The 15,577-nt window shown below is 35.1% G+C and overlaps 1 protein-coding gene across 2 annotated transcripts in view; it reads left to right on the forward strand.

Moving 5' to 3' along the window:
- Positions 1-15,577, forward strand: part of LOC145693152 (uncharacterized) — a 45,361-nt gene that overhangs the window by 9,451 nt on the left and 20,333 nt on the right. Inside the window, exon 1 of one of the 2 annotated variants that reach the window (XM_081768896.1) lies at positions 2,901-3,048. The exons of the other annotated variant lie outside the window; for it this stretch is intronic. The gene's annotated coding sequence lies outside the window, so the exon portion shown is untranslated. Of the gene's footprint in view, positions 1-2,900; positions 3,049-15,577 lie in introns of those variants that run through there. 2 annotated transcript variants of the gene reach the window in all.

The following is a 15,577-nucleotide window of genomic DNA, read 5'->3' on the forward strand; positions in this document are numbered from 1 at the left end:
AAGAAACGATATATTGAATATGCATATGTCGGTGGTTTGTGTGAAATTTAAGAAACATTACCAAGAATTCCTGCAACAGCAGAAAAAAAAATATAAACGCGACAGGTAATAACTGAGAAGAGAAAGTAGAACGTAAAACTGAAAGACTAGTAGCAAATATGTTTGAAAGAGGAAATGCGAAAAGCAGCTTGCTATTAACTTGAAAGTAAATGAGATCAAGAAAGTGACGAGTCATTACCTTAAATACCAGAGAAGATTTTGAAAACGGTACTAATTATTATTTAATTTTATTAGACTTAGAATTGAACCGAAAGCGCTAAAGCTTAAAAGTATTACAAGATTATTTTATAAAATAATTAAATTAATTTCCACTTTTAGCTGAAATACTTTTGTTATTTCTACATTTTGGGAAGACATTTATTATATGTTGAAATGCTTCTTATCTAACTAATTTAGAGAAAGAGCGTTGCCATTATACACGTCCACGCGAGAGTATGTATTAAAATAAGGAAAAAGTACATTAAAAGTACTTAAAGGAAGAAGGACGATTATTATCCCAGAAGAATTTCCAATAGAAAAATTTCCAAAATTTCAATGGCAAAACATTGAAACCTGTAGGAAACCTATAACTACTTGTAGTGCTAGTAAGGACATAGTGGAGCTGATTCTGTACGTAGTTTCTTATCTGATTTTTAGATTTTTTTCTTTGGTTACAATTGATTTGAAAATTTGCTTTCAAATATAGAAATGTCGATGAAACTTCGAGTTTACCTTGTACCTAGAATTTTTGTTATTTACTAATACTGCTTCAGTGTTCTGACATTATTTTCGGTGACCTCTAAAAGTGGCTAAACTGTACCCATTGTTAAGGTTCCTCTGTACCTGTGTAACCCTTCTAAGAGAAATAGATAACATCACTCCTCGAAACTATAGTAAAATTTTTGCTTTTTGGAAAAACATGTGCTCTACAGTTAATAATGTATATAACTAGTCAGATTTTTATCCTTCCTGTAAATAAGATGTAACGAAATTCCAAGTAACTCATGATTACTTTCCACTACATAAATGAAATAGGCTAGAAAAATCTTGTAACATTTTCTAAGAAGCCTATTTCGTTTATGTAGTGGAAAGTAATCAACAGTTGGAATTCCATTACAACTTTATTCACAAGCAGGATAATGATCTAAGTCTAGTGATATATGTACACTCATGTCCAAAATTATTGTCGCATGTCTATAAATATGTTGTAGAAATATAATTTGATAACGAATTTGCCCGGTATTTCTTATAATGTTGGTACGTGTACAGTCAGCAAAGACATGTATGTGGCAAATTTCATGTCAACAGAGCAGTAAATAAGAACAATAAAACTTAATTGTCAATTTAGCAACATTTTGTTTCACTCATTCTAATTTTTGTATTTATAATTATTTTCCTATGAAATTTACCACAAATATGCATTTCCCGATTATACAGATAGTATCAGTATTAAAAGTACACTGCAAAATATTATCAAATTATATTCTTACAAGAAGGCAATTATAGATATGCGACAATCTTTTGGACATGAGTGTACATTATGAACTGCACAACACAAGTTTTTCCAAAAAGCATTTTGAGGAGTGAGGTTAACTCGATGTACTATTTTCTCAGGAGAGCTCTAAAGGGAGGAACCTTATCAATTCGTCTAGTTTAGCAATTTTTGGACGTCCCCGAAGAAAGTGTCAGAGAACTCTGAAACCGTATGAAGAAATCACAAAAATTCGAGGTACAAGGCAAAAATATTCTTATTGGAATTATGTATTCTATAGCGTCTATCAGTAAATATGTTAACATATGTACCGGGAAACTGCTGCACAGGATCATTCTATTCAAATTATTAGGAATACTAGCTGAACCTGCGCTCTCTACACAGCGCATCATTAACATGTGAGCAGAATGATCTTGTCATTTCTCACAACATCTGTATATGTCCCTTTAGAGACAAGTAAAGTCTTGATAAAAATCTCCAAGGTATCATCAACTTTTTTCTATTAATTTTTTTCAATATCTCTCACCGTTTGCAAGATTTGACCCTACTTCCGGTTGGAGTTTCTAATTCATGTATGATCATTGTTTTCTTTCTTCTTACATGCAATATGAATAAGCAAATAGATTACACACATAATTAATTATAATGTCAGTGATATATGGTGTTCATTGCGCAAAACACTCCAAACAATAAAGATTCATTTTAGATAGGAGAAATTGTTATCCTTCGTTTTTCATTATCATTTGGCCATGAAACAAACGCAGAGAGATATACTAACCCCGTATACAAATGTGCGGTGTTGGAATGTATAACTCGTAGGATATAATGCTTTGCTTTCTAAAATTTCAGTACTTGCAGTGTATCCCTAAAAAAGTAATAAAGAAATAGTGGCCATTAAAAAAAAAATATATTGAATTAGAACTGAACAATCTACACAAAATTTGCAATCGATCAGTGAAATCGGCATTTTTTGTAGAGCTTGTGGTTCCCGAGATATTGTCAAAAGAATTGCCCACAAACGTATAAACATAGCATTTTAATATATAGATTTTAATTTTCGTTTTTAATTGTACGTCCCATTTCAATACTAAGCGGAAATGCACTTACTCTTCAACGTAGAGTGCGAACCCCATACATTTCCATCGGGAGACCCCCGGGTGTTTCTAATGGAAATAATTTCTAAGGCCTGTGACAGACATCTTGGCATTTCAGCTAAACGAATAAAACGCAAGCTCTGGTGTGACGTTGCCAAATGGTAAAGGGGTGTGGCTATGGATAAGCAGACAAACTACAGCGCGATCAGATGACAGGGGTTAGACGTGGATGTGTGCAAAATAAACGTGGCAATACCGATGGCGTCTCATTTGCTAGCAGCATTTAAAGGGAACTTGGAGCGCCGCCTTCAAATGCCAAGATGTTTGTCACGCCGTTTAGTTTAAGTGTTGTTGAAACGCTGCGGTACCTGTGGCTTGTTTCTTCTTTCTGTCATGTGAAGGAGTATTTTGAGTGTAAGATACGTGAGTATGCTAATTCTGTTGTAAATAAAGAGCACGTTACACTAGGCGTAATGAACTCAACAACATATTACTAGGAAAAGAAATAGAAAGGTGTCTTATTAATGCCTCGAGTGTCAAATGATCACACTACTAAAGTAGAATTGTTAAATGCTGCTTCAAAATCCTATGTGACCGATCAATACACTGAATATCAGGTATCATTTATTTCTGTGAATTCCAGTGACTTCTAAAATACTAGGTACCATAATCATATTTTTTTCCCGTTAATTCAGGTTCCGCCAAGTTTTTATTTTTCGGTATCAAATGTGAACAGAAGTTCTATTGATGCTTGTATATATGTATATATCAAATACCAAGGTATCGAAGGGCTGAAGCCGAACAGTCGGCGATTTGCAGTTGCAGAATATATGATTAGCATATATAAGTTGATGCTGTTGGTTTTCATGACAGAAGTAGTACCATCTGGGATACCCTATTAGTTACCCATCACTGGACAGGCTATACTGGAAAGATGCCGCATTGGACAGGTGGACTTTGCAAGATCCTATAGTGTATTTAGTGCCTAGAAGTATGTCTTATTATTAAGTAAAATCATGTTTGCAATAGCTAAAGTAATCTTTTGCATAAGTACAATGTCTGCAAGAAGTTTGAGGGTCTTCGCTACATTTCCCATTACTTTTTTTTTTTTTAAGACAATAACGAATATCGAACCTGTAGAAAGTAAGATAGGTTAAAAAAAAAAGTTTGTTATAATTGACGGGTGTAAATTTTTCCATTACATGAAAATTCTTGTCTTCATTTATTCATTTTGAAAATAATGGGCTAAATTTCCATGTTCATGTTGTTTCTTGTAGACGGGTGGTGCGAAGCATAGTGAGCACTTAAAGATATACATTTCCAGAAATAAACATCTGTATTGTGTCTTTGTACTTGCAATTGAAGAGTCATGGGGGAAAGGGGTGATGCTCATTTTTACTAATTTTCAGGAAACTATTTTTAAAGTTCAAAACATTTTCTTTCCTAAACTAATCGTGGAAAATGCTTCAAAGTTGGTTTACAAGTTCGTTATTATGTTGGAAGTGAATATTATATTATCTTGCAAAATCTTATGCTCAACGTTATTATTGTAAAGAAAATAGTTGAGTTGGTTTTAAGTTTAACGTCCCGTTCAGCAGCGAGGCTATATGAGACGTGGACCTATTGATTAACGTGGAATCCGAACCACATGAGCTCTCGCCGGGAATCGAACCCGGGTCTCCCACGCAATAGGCACGTATGCTAACCGCTTAGTTGTAAAGAAAAGAATACAAAAAATCCGGCATGAGGATGGTTTGTACTGCGGAAAAAGGGTCTATTGCAGGCAAAACGATGGAAAAAAGAGAGAATTGTTTTTCAAATTACCGTATTTACTCGCCTAATTTTCGCACTTTTTTTAAGAGAAAAAAGTTGTTTTGAAACAAGGTTGCGTAAATTATGCGGGGAAAAAATTAGCCACATCAGTGAACATCATCTAATTTTTTCCCCAGTCAAAATAACACGAAAATACCTGTACACATTTCCTTTGTAGCAAGAATTGATAACAAACAACTAATTCTAAATTTGTAGGAAAATAACATTAAAAAATTGATTAAGAAGTCGTGTGGTTTCTTACCTTATAAATCACTACTGTCAAATCCTCGCGTGCGCAAATTACGCGAGGAAAATAAAATATACAGAAAATGCCCTTCAAAATTGTGCTGCGAAAATTATGCGAGGGCGAAAATTACGCGCGTATGTACGGTATAAACAATATTATTAAAAATAAATTGTTTTCCTCCTTTGTCGTTTTTATTCTCTTTTACTCCGCTAATTCTTTGGTAGTTCCATATAGAAGGTTTGAGCATCTGGGCTGCATAAAACCTTCAAAGCTTGCATATCTGGCCATTTTTCTTCCGAGACAGGCTACTTCCCTTTAAAATAAAGGAAAAAATCTTGTAGATCACACCAATAATTATCATGTTGATCATATCATCCTATTCAAACTGTTCTCAACCGATTTCTAGTATTTTACTGTAGAACGAAAATTTTGGAAATGTACTTTTATCCTCAAATAAGTATCAAGTATGGAAGAGTGAAGCAAAGAGAACAAGTGGGGTACAAAGTTCCATTGACTTTGTTGACCTGATAGTCAACGTCGTATAGACGACTATCTAACATTGCTTACGGAAAGGTGCAGTTGCTTAAGCAAGTTGGACGACATTAGAATGTTAAAAATCAGGTTCTGGGGCAAGAGTGAAAAATTTTAACTCATTTAGTATATAATAATTCATTGTATATACCTATATTGACGCATGTCCGTGACAGAACAAGATGGCATGAAAATCTAATTGTCCAAAAATGGAATCCCCCCTTTTTTCCACTGTAAGTGATGACGATACCCCCTCCTTTCATTTTACAAGGATTTTTTTAAACGGCTATAGCAGACTACCGTAAACCTTTTCTCCCTTTTGATATATTGAATGAAACTACTCAGGATGCTCTACGAGATGGCATGAAAATCTAAATTTTGCCCAAAAGTGGTTATCTCCCCCCTTTTTTTTCCCTGGACTCTTCAATTATATTCGTAATATCGTAACTACATATGAAAGAGCTATCTTTCCTTCTGCAAGAAAGAAATGTTAACGTCGTTCTCAACTGTAACGTCAGTATACAATATGTTCATTATTATGGTCAAATCTATTTTGGGGGGAGGGGGTAATAACTTAAAAAACAACTACTTCAATTCGTATTTAAAAAGACAAGAACATCTTAATCTTAACATCCTTGTATTAAATTACAACGGGCATTGTTTCAAGACTTATCTCGCCCTTTTCTCAGTGTGTCTTATTTTGCTGCGCTGCTAAGCGTACATGATGAAGTGATTTTGACCTTTTGAAGATCCTTTTATGTGTATAAAATAATTTTAAAAATGGAAATCTATACCATTTAATTTCACACTTTTAAGATAGGGCAAAAATGCTCAAATATTTTCCTTGAAAATCGATACTAAGTAAATTCCAGGGTTCCTACAAACTAGAAAGTCAGGGAAAATTCGATTTTTTTTTTTTTTTTTGAATTATTTTGCTTCGATAAATGGAGGTCAAATTTGGACGCATTACGTAACTAGTCCTAACGAAAAATATATAGAAGAATTGTCAGACTAGTTCTAAAAGGAATTTTCCCTTTGCCACTGAGAAAATTGTTACAAATTTCCATGGATGGTCCAAACAATTTAAACTTCCTTTCTCTTCCCCAGGACTATGTATCGGATACCGGTATGTCAAGGGGAGACGATAAATTTCGGTACATGCTGCTTGCGTGTGATCTATGATGCGATGAAACCTGGTGTTCAATCGGTGAACCAGAATATTTGTATCCTACTACGTTAATTACACTACCCGTTCAATGACACCAGCTCGTCAGAAAATTTAGCTGAGATTACAGGATGCACAGAATTTCCTGTAAAATTCTGTGGCGTGTGCTGGTTGAAGAATACCACTTGTTTTCCAAATGCATTGGGAAATCTGCCAGCATGAAACTTGTAGAAACCGTGAAGAAGACAGGAAGCGATCCACTTATCAAGTGGAAACTGCCTTCCTGCAAGCTATTTAGCCAGCCCTTCCAGCGTAAGTTTCAGACTTCAAGCGCAATGGTCCATTTGTCTCCAATGCTTTTACTTTACAAGGGAAACTTTTACGAGATCTCATGCTTCGATGTGTGAAATCAGAAGTGCTGAAGTGTACAGATACAGGGCTATTAAGTGTTGATGTGACAAAAGCAGAAAATCTTAATGTGAGTAATATCTAATGTGTTGCCAAACTTTTTTTTTTTTTTTTCAAATGGAAACAGAGGCCAGGGAACAACTGAAACTGGAATATTTACATGGCTGCGGCTGCATGTTAATTTCCCTGATTGCCAAACGTCAATAGCTAAATTTTTAAAGTACAAGTCATTTAAATATATGTCTTCCGTTAGATCCTCAGGTAATTCAGGATTCTTCTCATGTTAATCAAAAAAGATTATTTCGTCCAATAAACGAACTTCATATGTTTAACATAGTAGATGTGTTTGCTAAAAACAACTAGGCAAGAATACATCTCATTTTCCAGCCCAGGTGAATTAGGAATTTGTGCTGCTTACAGCAAGTTTCGTACTGACACTGAAGAATACAAACATTTGTGGAAGGTGGGAGGGCTTTCCATCAATAAATCACTCCTAATGGAAAATGTGCAAGAAAAGACTATTGTAGCACAAAGACATATTCATAAGTATATACAGGAGGCAGGAGGTAATGAACACGTGGAAATCATCAGAAGAATGATGCTTTACGTGAAAAGCTTCAGGAGACGCTACGAAAAGTACTTCCATTAGCAGAAGGAAGAAAAGTGTGCACAAGAAAAAGAAAGCCGAGAAGAGAATGTTGGATGTACAGCTGAGAAACTTCCAGCAACAGGAGCTAGCCATTGATACCAAACTCAACGAGACCAAAAAGAAAAGGGCTCCTTTGAATTAAATTTTAGTAACTCGCTGGGAGGAAGGTTAGTGTTTGATCACGATTTTGCGTAAATCTAGTTTTTAAATGAGTGGGATGAGATCAGATAATGTTTATTTAAAATAAAAATTAAAAAAAATGTTTAACGTTCAAGTAACTTCAAAGAAAGTGCAACATTCCTATGGAACTCAATGTAATGACAGATACCAAAGAGGCTTCCCCAGTCATATGCATGTACACCTTGTCTCAAAAAGGTTGAGCGCATTCTTTATTGGTGTTTTGAGGCAAAAATTTTCAAAGTCCAGCTTCGGGTATCTTCGGGAAAAAGTAAGCCAGGTTCGAACCTCCAAGCCAGCCTTTGCAAAAGGGAAAAAGTTTGCAGATGTGTTTTTCTTCTTTTAAATATAATAAGACTTGTTGCCAAGTGTTTAAAAAAGCAACATTGATTGAAATACTAAATGATACAATATTTCGAAACGTTTTTATTAATGTGAGCACATGCTTGTTTGTCATTTAGCTCTCTATACGTAATGGAACATTTAAATACGTTAAAGAATCTTTCCATATGTAAAAGAATGCTCAAAATTAAGAAATAGAACATAATTATCGCCTGAGTACTAAAATAAAAGTCAAAGTAGAACAGAAACTGCGTTTGTAATGGATATGAATGTCATAATCATCTTGAGATCCGTTATACGTTGCTAGAAGCTTAGTTCTAGAAGTCCTTGTGTTAGCTCATTGGTAAGCTGTCGGATTTCAAATCATATGGTTGAGAGTTCGATTCTCGTCTGGGCCAATATTTTTTTTTAAAATTATATTTTCCGCAATGCATGAAAAATTATATAAAATAATTACATTAAAATACATAAGTTGTTTATATATAACATAATAATTGCAGAACATAGTAATTATTATGTTTAAAATATAACATCTGAGATAATTTTCACAGTAGGTCGGTATTATATATGAGGATGTAAATACAAGTTAAGAAACTCGTTCAATAGCAATAAATAAATCATGTAGTGTATTTATTTGCAGCTATTTGTCATATAGAGAGTAATTCTCAACATTCATAATACAGAATGTCATTTATGTTCTTGAAAAGTTATTCGATGCATAAACAGAGGGTATAAACAGAGAATCCAAAGTCGGAACGCTCGCAAAAAAATTCATGAACCCCAATGGTCACGTGAGCAGACTGAAATTGTGCTTATGAAGCATGCCACAGCAGAAAGTTTTTACATAGATTTTCAATTCAATTCCTGATATATGCTTTTGCAATGTGGAAGTGGTGATGCCTTGAGTCGCCCTCTCTCGCTCGCTCGCTCGCTCACTCTCTATTTATACAGAATATAAAAGTGGATTTATGTGTGTGTTTCAACATAATTCTAATATATCTAGAGCAATTTTAACTATATTTCTTACAGTCTGGAAAAAGAGTACTGTCGGGATACATATCAAAAATGCTAGAAACGGGTCGATATTAGTATCGAATCCATAGTTTCGTGGTCGCTTAGGTGAATAGCTCTACTTTCAATTCAAGTCCAATTAAGCTCCCATTAGCACCCAGGGTGGTTACGTAGCGACATAAAGATATCGAAATCAACCGATATTAGAATCGAATCGTAAGTTTTCAGCGCCGCTAACAGTGTAGCATTTCCCATTAGTCCACATTAGTCCCATTGCCTAGAGGGCAACATATTTGCAGAGTGCAAATTTTAAAACTTGAATAATATTTTAATTTTTTCCGTATGAAAAAGTTAAAAATCATGGGCAAATATACTATTTCACGAACAATCCTCTTTTACTATTCTAATATGTTTAATAATTGCGTAAGAAATGTAATAGTAATTCAGAACATGTTTCACAGTTGTTATTTTTTGTTACATAGTTGTAGCTATAGCATGTAGTGAGTGGAATTTAACTGTAATAAATTCAGTAATTAACCATATTCGAATTAAGTTTTATTTTTAAGTTCGGAATGAAGGGGCGGAGAAATATGTAGTTATTGGCGGCACCGAGCTTTTCTACATTTTACTTTCAAGATCTCCATTTTTCTTTTGTCATTTGTTCCTAATAAAAAAAGTTCAGTCACTTTTGGATTGTCATAGGATAGTAGGAGTTGGATTTTGGGATGCAGCCTGTGAGATTCTAGAGGAGCTAACTGCTTGAAAAAATATTTTTGAATCATCTGTAACATATGAAATAAGGATATGTATCATAAAAAATTGAAAGTAACTATGTCTGCGTAATCATCACGGTCAAATTGCAAAGTCAAATGAATTGACGTTTGGTATATAATCAGGCTCCAATCCCAACTGGGAAGTTATCATACGCGTGTCACTTTCATTATAATACATATCCTTAGGGGGAGTAGAAGTCCGAATTTTTGCGAAAAATTTAGTATCTCACAAGCCGTTCAACTGAGAGCTGAAATTCAGCATACAACTCTTTATTAAAAATAAAGAGAATATGCCCTGGCATTTTTTAAAATTGTCTTTTATGAGCGGGGGGACGGGGGTGCCTTTTCTATATAGTGGAAATTAATAGTGGGTTGATTAGTAAAAATAATCGAAAACGATTGATATTAGTTGAGAAAAAAAATTGAGTAATGCAAACTAAAGTTCTTTTTGAATTTTATACCCACTGCTTTCTATTTATAATTGCTGAAGCTGGTGTTTAATATATGGAGCGTTCCGAGCATAAGGCAATCAAGCCATAAAGTTAGAGAAAATGGCCATAAAATTTGTATTCTAAACGTAATTACATGGGCATTTTCAATTTTTTTTTTTTTTTTTTTTTTTTACGTTGGTCTACTTTTCCTTGATTCGAAACTTTTAAATTTCACCCTATTTTCTACTGAATGTGTCTGTAAGGCAACAAAGAAATAATTACATATGATAAATTTAAATTCATTTTAATTCAGAAAATGAGAAACACTTTGCCATTATATATCGTAAAGGTCAGACCCACCAGTATTGTAACAAAGAGGTGCTTGAGCCAATGACGGTAGAAATTCAAACTCCGATAAGTGATAATTTCACAGTCTTGTTTTATTACAAGTGTAATCTCTTTAGTCAATGGAGAGGAGGACGTGGGTCATCGGTCAGAGTTGATGTCGATGGGTTTTGGTGGGTCGGAGTTGGTCGCAATGGTTCAGAGTGGTTCATAGTTGGTGGTGGGTCAGAGTGGATCACGATGGTTGATGGGTCAGAGTGGGCCAATGGGTCATTTGGGTGGTGGGTGATAGTGGGTCATGGTGGGTCGTGGATCAAATTTTCATTGACCCACACCATCTCTGGTTAAAATTGTACTAAAGATAAGAGGCACCGAAGATGCATGTCGGCTATTATGCTCAAATTTTGCGCATGGATAGTACTCCACCAGAAAGCAATAAATCTGAAACGGTTCACGGTATCACCTCCTAGAACTCGAGATGTAGGGGTTTGTCTGATTGGCTAAATTAAGACGTCAATGATTTATCCTTCAACAACCAAGCTTTTTATGATCGTTTCCGTGGGGAAGTCAGAAGAACACGTGCCTAGTAATCGTAATATTGATAGTTCGCGTCCACCCCGGCGTATTTGTTTTGTGTTTTTTTGATTCACCTAAATATAAACAAATCACACATACAGGCATTTTAACATATTTTGGGAGAGTAATTTTTGTGGTTCGTTGGCGTTTCATCGCGTCTCTGCCGCTGGTAGTAAAGTTTTCAAAATTGAACTTGGGCCATCACGGATCGTCCCTGCGGGGCCACCAATTTCTGGCGAGAGGTTAATAGTTGACCATCTGTAGTCCACCGACGCTTACAGCTTAGGGTAATGAATGATGTCCTTGCCTTGTAGACTTCATGACTACCGACGTCGGCAGTCAACTAGCTTTTAGTATTCCTTTATTAACCATCTATCGTTCATGTTTGTACACGGTGTTGTCATAATAATAATAATAATAATAATAATAATAATAATAATAATAATAATAATAATAATAATAATAATAATAATAATAATAATAATAATAGTTTATTATTATTATTATTATTATTATTATTATTATTATTATTATTATTATTATTATTATTATTATTATTATTATTATTATTATTATTATTTGTAGTAACAGTAGTATAATTGATGATAGAATAATTATTGTCTATGTATTGTCTAGGTAGGACTACACACAGGATTTGGGTCGTTTTGGTTCGACTTGACTCTAATCCGAGTCGAGTTGGAAGATATTTTTCGCGCCGAGTCCAAGAGTAGACCTCAAAGATGTCTGTTTCGAGTCGAGTCGAGTTTCAAAGAAAAGTCGTTCGTGCCCATCCCTACTAATGAGAGCTTAATCGGAGTTAAGCGAAATTGAAAGTCTCACTATTTATCTAAGCGACCCCGAAAACTATGAATCTAATATCGATCATTTTCTAGCAATCTTTTATATGTATCCCCCTCCCATTCACCATAGGTAACCCGACAGCACTCTTTTTGAAACTATAAGAAATGTGGTTAAAATTACTCTACGCCAGTGGTTCTCAATCTAATTCCTATCACGATCCCCTTTTATCACACGCTCTTGCCAGCGACCCTTTTATAATTTGTTTTATAATAAGCTTGTGTGGGATTTTTAACATACCTATTTCTATAATAGTAGAATCCATTTTTTTGTTTATAGTGAACAGTGCCATGGAAAATCATTGCCCGGGGCGAGAGTATAGTACGATGTCACCGTATATATGAGTGACGTCGACAGACTAGCTACGAAGCGCCACCATGGTTGGCACGAAGCTCAATAACATTTTCAAAATAAACCCTACCTTTCCTTAATTTTGAGCACATTTTATTACGTTTTCCTTCTATTTTACACATGTGCACATGCACTTTCCTAACATGAGTAACACACCTCCTCCGAAATATGTGGCCCCTTTTTTAGGCGTCCGGCACTGACAGTGGATACAGTAACTGTAATATCTATATTCCCAACGACGAAGGTGCTGGTTCAAGATGGATGTTAAACTCCTTCATTGAAGAGGCCATTAACGTATCCGATCTAAGCCCACAACTTCTTGACCAAATAATAGAATGATCATGCGACAAGTCTTTGCAACTGGTTTTCTGTAACGAAGACTTGGACAAGTTCTGCCTGATGAGGAGAGAAGAATATCCTGGTCTGGTGATTGCTGCTTTAAAAGTAATAATTCCATTTGCTATATCGTACTTGTGCGAAAGTGTGTTTTTTTTTATGGTAAACATTAAAACAAAGATAAGAAATCGCTTATCAGTAGAAAATGGCTTGATAATGTTCGTCATGAAGATTGAACCGGGCATTGCTGCACTAGTGAAATTACACCATGCTTAGGTATCTCATTAGGTTTTAATTTTAATTGTATTTCAATGTGCAGGTTTTGTTTCATGTGTATTTTTCTAGTATTTCTATATACAGTTCTCATTAGTTTTATATCATACCTCTTTGATTTAAATTCATTTTTAAACAACTCTACTAACTAACTAACTCTATGGCCTATGGAACCCGGAGGTTCAATGCCGCGTTCACAAAAGCTCTACACTGACTTCTATCCTTAGCCAATTGGATCCAGTTTCTAATTTGTATTCTTATCTCAGCGAGATCCATCTTAATATTCTACTCCCATCTGCGCCTAGGTCTTCCTAATGGTCGTTTTCCGTTTGGTCTTCCTGTCAAGACTTTGAAAGCGTTTCTACTTTCTTCCATTCTAGCTACATGACCTGCCCACCTAAGCCTCCTAGACTTGACGACCCTAACAATGTTGGGTAACCGTATAAATTATGTAGTTCCTCGTTATGAAGTTTCCGCCATTCCCCATTCCCGTTCCTCTTGGGTCCGAATATTCGTCTAAGGATCTTGTTCTCAAATACTTTCAGTCTATGTTCTTCCCTCAGAGTAAGTGACCATGTTTCGCAACCATACAGAACAACAGGCATGATTATCGTTTTGTATATTTTAAGCTTCAAATTTCTCGACAGAATTCGCGACGACAAGAGACTTTGAACCGAATAGTAACACGAATTCTACACCCTTTGAAAATGTTCAGTAGACTTATTTTTTATTGTTCTTTACAGTGTGTATAAAAAATAAAAGTATGCCTATCAGAACAAAATTAAAAATAATATTTAAAAATAATTTCTGGTATTAGATTCTAACTATATTTATCTCTTCCGCCTATCTTCGCGATCCCCTAGGGGCCGCGACTCCCAGGTTGAGAAACCCTGCTCTAGGCACACATGAGTTATGATGGAACATACATACATACACTTTTATATGTATAAATGCAGATAAGAGAGAGTTGAGAGAGAGCGATTAAGGAATTACCGCTCTCAATCTCTTCACTTTACTTTTGCGATTCGTGAAAATCTTACGTGACAGTTTGGGGCTAGCTAGTTTTTTTGTCTTGAACCACGATCCGATTTTCGATATGCTCGACCTAAATGCTGTAATGCGAATATTGAGAAGTTATCTGCGATGAAAGTAGCTGCAAATAAATACATTACATAACTTATTTATTGCTATTACAGGATTTTTTAAATTTGTATTCAATATTCACACATAACACACCGACGTTCTGTGAATACCTCAGATGTTATATTTTAAAGATAAGAATTACTTATGTCGTGAAATGATATGAATATATATATTCAACTCATATATACAACGGATGGTATGAAAATATATATACAACTGATGAATTGTAATGTAACTATTTTACATAATTTTCATGCATTGAGGAAAGTAGAATATCATAAAAGAATCTCACCTGAACGGGTATCGAACTCACGATTTAAACACTCGGTGGTGTACCACTGAGCTAACATGACCGCTTTTCGGAATCTGCTTCTGAAATATAACTGAGCTCATACGTAAATGCTCTTTTCCGTATGGAAATCACAATGACGAAACGAGAGTGTGAATACATAGTCTCGAAATATTGTATCATTAAGTATTTCAATCAATGTTACTTTTTTCTACTCTTAATACCATTTCAACATGTCTTATTATATTTAACAGAAGGAAAAACATATCTGTACATCTTTTCCCGATTACTAAGGTTGGCTTTGGAGGTTCGAACCAGCAGCTTTAGTTTACTGTTTTCCGAAGATACCCGAAGTTGGACTTCGAAAGTGTTCGTCTCAAAACAGCTATCATCATATCGCTCAATCTGTTTGGTATATGGTATATGTTTTTATACGTGTAAAGTCAGTATAACAATTCATTCTTTAAACAGCTTTTCGTATGTATTAATATTTCTTTATAAAAACTGTTTTTAATGTTATTATTACGGCGCACCATTTTCAGATTTCTTTCGCGAGTCGTTGATCAAGTCGTTCGCCACCAGCGTTGCCAAACTCACAGCTCGGAATTATTCCAAAACCTGATCGAACTTATGCTAGATTCGGTCAAATTATGCTAGATCCTCATAATTACTAATTCAGGAGTTTTAAAGAAAGGAAGTTGAGATACGATAACGTAACTTAAAATACACAGAGAGCAAGAATGCATGGATAGAACTCAATACTTCACGCACCAAAATTTTAACTCAACTAAATTACTGCAGTCGTTGTCAGACTCAATGGCGTATATATCGTATAAATGAATGCAAAGTTTTTGTTTACATATTTTGAAAGAAAATTACTTCGCAGCATAAGCGGAGTTGGGAATCGTCTGCTGGGGGGGGGGGGGCAGATTTTTGGTCGGTCTCGGAGCTGTCATTTCAGGAATAAATATGATCATGAAGTCAGAAATAAAGATGGTGAAGTTGCCAAAAAGTTGGGGGGAGAATGGCCCCCATAGCTCCGCCCATGCCTCGGAGTTAAAGGATTAGAAAACCCTGGGTGGAGCCACAAAAAAAAGCCCAAAGCCGTTCCGAACTTACTTCGGAAAATAAGACTGCCTGTATGGTTTACCGAGTGTATGAATCAATGGAAGAGGATACATTTCTGCCGTTCTTTTTCTTCCCACGACCAACTTCTTTCTCATCTCCAGGTTTTA

This window comes from Thermobia domestica, chromosome 8 (genome assembly GCF_964235325.1).
Source record: "Thermobia domestica chromosome 8, izTheDome1.hap1.1, whole genome shotgun sequence".
Taxonomy (NCBI): Eukaryota; Metazoa; Arthropoda; class Insecta; order Zygentoma; family Lepismatidae; genus Thermobia; species Thermobia domestica.